The sequence below is a fragment of the Diospyros lotus genome, chromosome 10 (assembly GCF_014633365.1).
Source record: "Diospyros lotus cultivar Yz01 chromosome 10, ASM1463336v1, whole genome shotgun sequence".
Lineage (NCBI taxonomy): Eukaryota > Viridiplantae > Streptophyta > Magnoliopsida > Ericales > Ebenaceae > Diospyros > Diospyros lotus.
Window position 1 is genome coordinate 13,257,201 of NC_068347.1, and position 6,235 is coordinate 13,263,435.

At 36.0% G+C, this 6,235-nt stretch overlaps 1 long non-coding RNA gene across 1 annotated transcript; it reads right to left on the reverse strand.

The window, feature by feature from the left end:
* Positions 1-4,703: 4,703 nt before the first annotated feature.
* Positions 4,704-5,428, reverse strand: LOC127810897 (uncharacterized). Its single transcript, XR_008025603.1, has 3 exons — positions 5,307-5,428; positions 5,142-5,229; positions 4,704-4,847 (listed from the first exon to the last, which is right to left on the reverse strand). It is a non-coding gene; the product is annotated as an uncharacterized LOC127810897 (long non-coding RNA).
* Positions 5,429-6,235: the final 807 nt, after the last annotated feature.

A 6,235-nucleotide genomic window follows, 5' to 3' on the forward strand; every position in this document is an offset into this window, starting at 1 on the left:
TGCATTAAGAATTTACTGGAAGTCATTCGGAAGTCTCAAGAGAGTCATTCGAATGCAAGAAAGGTCATTCGAATATAAGGCATAACACTGGATATGTATTCGAATGGAATATGGGTCATTCCGATGCCATATGATACTATTCGGATGACAGCTGAAGCATAAAGGAGAAATTTCAATGAATTAGCAACCTATTCGAATGAAATAAATGGACTACACCGAGGTCATTTGAATGACAAAAACTCATTCGAATGATAGATGATATATAAAAAAGGTTGGTCATTCAAATGGAAGAAACTCATTCGAATGATAAATGATATATAACAAAGGCTATTCGGATCTTTCAATGACTCATTCAAATGACTCACAAATTTATTCAAATGAATTTGCAATTTCCAACATTTGAACGGGCAGAATGCAACTCATTCGAATGCAACAGTACCCCATTCGAATGAATGAATGAATACACATGGGTCATTCGAATGACGGAGAGACTCATTTGAATGCTAGACTATACAAAGCAATAGCTTACTCAGATCTTCAAGAACTCATTCAAATGACAAGAAAACTCATTCAAATGTTATACTCAAAACTTTAAAAACACATACTAATAATATGATAACGCTAAGGACTCATTCGGATACCTCAAAACTCATTCGAGTGACACAAGACTTATTCGAATGTCTGAAATCACATACGAAATAAGGCTTATGACAACAAGGACTATATCTTGCATCAAAACTTAACATTACTACACCATTCTGAAAGAAATCTTGGGAGAACAATCCCAATCGATATAGAATAACATCAAGATGGATTAATCAATCATTTCTGGAAGAAATCACTATAAGAATTATGCATAGCTTATCAAAACTCACTGGATACTGATATACCGCATGAATATATATATATATATATATACATATGCATGAACTTACTGTCAGATTAAACTGGGAACCAAAACATTAGAGTCTTGGTATTCTGAGATCACTGAAAACATGGATCTTGAATTAAAGGATTACAAGAAAGCTACTTGCTCATGACTTTACTGAATATGTGTATATATATATAAATATGCAAACGTATCTGCTAACTGATACTGATAACACTTGAATACCAGAATGAAAATCTGGGATAACTGAGAACGAACGTTAACATGCTCCTATAAGAAAGGATTACAAGGAGAAGAACTTGCCTTATGATGGATCAGATCAAATGATTCACTAAACAACTTCGCCTATGCTAACACTGATGCTGTTCTTGGGTCTCTATTCTTTTTAGAAATTTCCTCTAACGGCGTGAGAAGATTATAACTAATAGACTGAATATATATAACCATCACAAGCCCTATAAATCATCTCTCAATCTCCTACTACGATTTGGAGACTTTTAACTTCATCTCCCGCATGGACTCCCAATCACGAAAAACTTTAATTAGATAATTAAATTATAATAAAAAATTGCTAAATGACCTTCATGTCCCAGCATTTAATTTCCATAATTTAAAAAAAATAAATATTATTCCCTCAATTAAAAAAAATATTCTATATTACCACATTAAAATAATTAATTGGAAAAATCTCTTAAAAACTAATTAAATAGGGAATTAAATAAGTTCTAAATAATTTCTAGACCCCCTAATGGGTCGTTACACTCTAAGCACTTGGCCAAAAAGCTTAGCCCTCTTCTCAACCTCCCTTTATATAGCCAAAATTCCCCTTTTCTCCACTTATTTTATTTCCATGGCAAGAATAAATCCTAGCGCTAGGATTTTACTTAAGTTGGAAGAATGCATCCTAGCCTTCTATAACAAGCACAATCCATGTGCTTTGGAGGCTTTAATCTCATCCATTTGATTTTTACTTACTTTTCAAGAGAAGATCTCAACCTTCTAAAGAAAGTACAATCCATGTGCTTTTAAAAGATTTAATCTCAACCCTCCATTTCTTTAATACTTGGCAATCCATGCCATTTCTTCTCTTTAAATCCCCACCCTTGGATTCATTCTCTTTTCAAGAATACGTCTCACCCATTAGATCTCTTGAATTTCTCATTTCCTTCCCATTTAAATTAATGAGACTATTTCCCACCATTAATACATGACTAATTTAATTTCTTTTTGGATTTTCCTTTAATCCAATACCATCATGGCTCTCATTAAATGCTTGAAAGACTAATTAACATTTCTTTTGCATTTATTTAAGTCTCTCCATTTATCCTAAACCACATAACGCCATGTGTCACTCTAAGACACCAACTTGGCTTCCAAGCTTCCATCTCAACCATCCATGTGGCATTACCACATTAATTCACCAATTTAGGGAAAATTGGGAAAATTATTTATTTTCTCAAATAATTGAATATTTATTATTTTTCCTATTTTCCATAATTAAATTCCTTTATGGAATTTCACTCCAAAATTACCCAAAATACCTTTTATTGGACTTCACTATCCAAATTACCAAAATGCCCCTCTCCTAGGATACCCTTATTCTCAAGAATCCATTACCTTCTTAAAGGCATTTTTGAAAGTTTCTCACTTCCTTTCTCATTTTCTTAACACCGGTAACACCGGGTGTTACATTCCACCGCCCTTAAAAGAATTTCGCCCTCAAAATTCAGTTTACCATACTCTCCTGCCCAACACAATCACATTCTTGGGCTACATGCCAAAATTTCCATTCTCAAGAATCTCATAGCTTAACCATTTCTCACATTTACCTCGGCTATACCCACCTCAAAGCTTTGCTTAGGATTTTGGTCCGCTGACTCTCGAGGACATTCATCAACTGAGTACCGCTTTGGCCTTCAGCCAAACTGCACCATTGGTCACTGGTCATGCTTACTGCAATGATGTCTATCTCTTGATAGATTTCCTCTGCCTTGAAGCATCGTTTTGTAGTTCACTTCCCATTTTCCCATCTATCGAAATAAACACGCACTAACATTGCATCACTAATCACACACGGCAACGTTTCCCCATTACCAATCACACATGGCCACGATTTTATGCTGGTCCCACCAGCAACATCTTAGCATTGATCATCTGTCGCAATGTCACTTCTAGTGCCCACAACACACTCTGACTCCCATTCCATCATGGCATGCCACCATTAATCACATGCATGAATAGCTTGAGTCGATCCTCATGGAAACTTCTCATTACTGATCAACTAACCATGCTAGCACTAAATGGGAAGCAACCATTTGGTTCATCCAGCCAAATTCGACCATTTCATACATGGTCTACTACCTTTGGACCAGCCGACCTTCATTTGTCACTATGATTAAGCATAATCAACATAATCAACATACTCAACACCATGCCTGATTATTTTACATTTCAGCCATACTTGCACTACCCGAGTCCACCTCGAGTCTGGTGATGCACGCACCCTCACATTTTCACCTCGACCTTAACCATGCTTGGGCCACAACCTTCTCCCAAACCAGGAGTTCTTCATATATGCACACAAAGATACTTAGGCCTTTTTTACTGGCCGATACTACTCGCTAGTAGGGGTCTCTTACCCATACCACGGAACTCTTCACTGAGCAACCCCCATTCAATTCTTTACCCATTTCAGCTTTCACAATCATGCTCCATGCTAGGCCTTACCTTGGCTGTTAAACTCTACCACGAGTCAGGGATCCTACCATTGGGCTTAAAGGCGTGGAACCATTAATCGACTCTCATCATCACCCACAGTGTAACGCCCCGCTCCCACCTACGGGTGTTACTCACGAACAGCCAACTTACTATTCACACGCTAGGGCAAAGATGAAGAGACGGCTACGTTTCAACGGGAAATGACCTAGGTGGGAACTAGGCTTTGCCCTCTCTTCGCTCCGCTCGAGGGTCCGGGAATTATCGATCGACCTATTAAACCCGAAACCTCGCAATCGTCACCCCTTCCTGAGCTCTTTAAAAAGGAATTAAGGAAATAGGTTTAAAGTAATATTTTCCAGGATAAAAAAGGAATTAAGCTAACTCTCTAGCTTAAAGTAATTTATGGCATAACGCCTTAAATTATAAGGAAATAGGTTTTTCTTATCTTTGCCCCAACCATTAACCCATTTAATTCATTTCCAATTCCTTAGGAAAATATTTGGATTAATCTTCCTTTAGAAAAATTTAAATAAAATTTTCCTCATTAAAGCTCAATTGATTTTTCCCTTTTATTTATTTCAAAATTCCATAATTTTCCAACCATTAGGGAATTAATTTTTGAAATACAATTCTCAAGCATCCTCATCCAATTTCAAAATTTAAGGAAAATAGCTCATTATTTAATTTCCCAACATTTAGAATTTTTTCCCACAATTGCCTCAAATTTACATTAATTTAAAAAAAATTAATTTAGAGGCTAAATACTCATTTAATTATTTATTTATTTAAATTATTTCATAATTTCATAAATGTCAGAAATAATTAAATAACCCACAAAAAAAATAAAACAATTAAAAAAAAAGAACTTCTCAGCAGCACAGGGGGGGCGCGCAGCAGCAGCCGCGCCCCCCAGCGCGCGCGCAGGCCCCGCGCGCGGGCCGCGCATGGCCCCGCGCGCAGGCCGCGCATGGCTGCCCAGCCCACTGCCTGGCCATTTTTTTTCCAAAAAAAATATATATTTTTTTTAAATAAAACCATATTTTCCATAATACATTTCCATATCAAGGGGCTTCCAAAACACTAAATTTTTCCCCCTTTTAACCACATTTACATACAATCCAAGTTTAACAAAATAATACAACACAAAAATACAAACTACATAACCATTACACATAGTTTTCCTCTTTGCTTCAATACCTTCACCCTTGCAAAACTCCCTTTCCCTTGGATGTTTCTCCACCTACATTGAGGTCAAAGGACCTTATGAGCCAATGCTCAGTAAGGGTGCTATGCAAATGTAAATGAAGTATGAGAAACATAACATGTAATGCAATGCAATGCATATCAAGGGTAGTTCTCCATGCCTTCATAACCACTTCGGTTAAGGCACCAACCAACCCCTCACTCCCCTCACAAGTCCTCCTTATGGCCATAGGTCCACTTGGGCACAAAACATGCAAGGAACCATCACATGCAACTCATTCATACATGTACAAATGCAAGCAAAACCCCTCCACTTGGGGCTATCCCTTACCTTGTTTCCTTGAAGCTTTACACTCTCACAAGCCAAGAATCCCTCTTAGACTTTGAAGCTTCAACACCTCCACAAGCTAATACTCACCCTTAAAGAAAAATAATAAAGAGACTTTAGCTCTTAAACACATGCCTTAAACTATAACAAAAGAGAAAACTAGATTACCTTTTGCTAGACTTTCTCTTCCTTCTCTAGACTTCCTTGCCTTCTTACTTGCCTTCTTGCTTCTCTACTTCACAAATGGGAAAAAGCTTGGAACTAATTTCTCACTTCCCATTTATAGAGTTTTCTTCTTAATCCATGCCAATTCTCAAGATCACATCCTAGCCATTGATTTTTTTTTCTTATTTCAAGAGACCTAATCTCTACCTTTGAACATTAGCACAATCCTTGTGCTTCTCCCAAGTTAAATCCTAACCCTTGATTTTAGGAGAACTCTTGCCTAGATACAAAGGAAACACAAATCCAAGAGACTTATCTTGTTAAATCTCCTCCCTTGGATCAATCCCAATTTTCCATAATTCTCCATTTTTCATTTAATTAAATCATGACTAATTTCCAAGATTGACTAATTTCCCAAATTTGCATTTAATTTAAATCCACAACTTTTCAAGCATTTAATGGAGACTTAAATAATTTCTTTTTGATTTAAATTTAAAAGCCCTTGAAAGACATAATCTAATTTCTTTAGCATTTATTTAAATCCACCATTTTCCAACATTAATGCTTGACAAATTTCTTTTTATTATTGATTTTCTTTTTAATTTTCTCCATCATGGCTCTCATTAATGCTTGAGAGACTAATTTCTTTTTCCTTTTTCATTTATTAAATATCCCTCTTGGTTCACAAGATCATGCCATGTGTCACCAAATTCTCTCAATTAAATAAATCTTTATTCTCCAAATTAAATTAAATCTCTTCCATAAGAACTTGCCAAGTGTCATCAATCTAACCATACTTGGTTTTCCAATTTAATTCCTAATTATCTATGCACTTAATCAAGAATTAAATTCTCCAACATTTATTCTCCAATATGAATAATTTCTCCAAAAATAATTTATCTTCCTTTGGGATGAAATTCCAAATTACCATT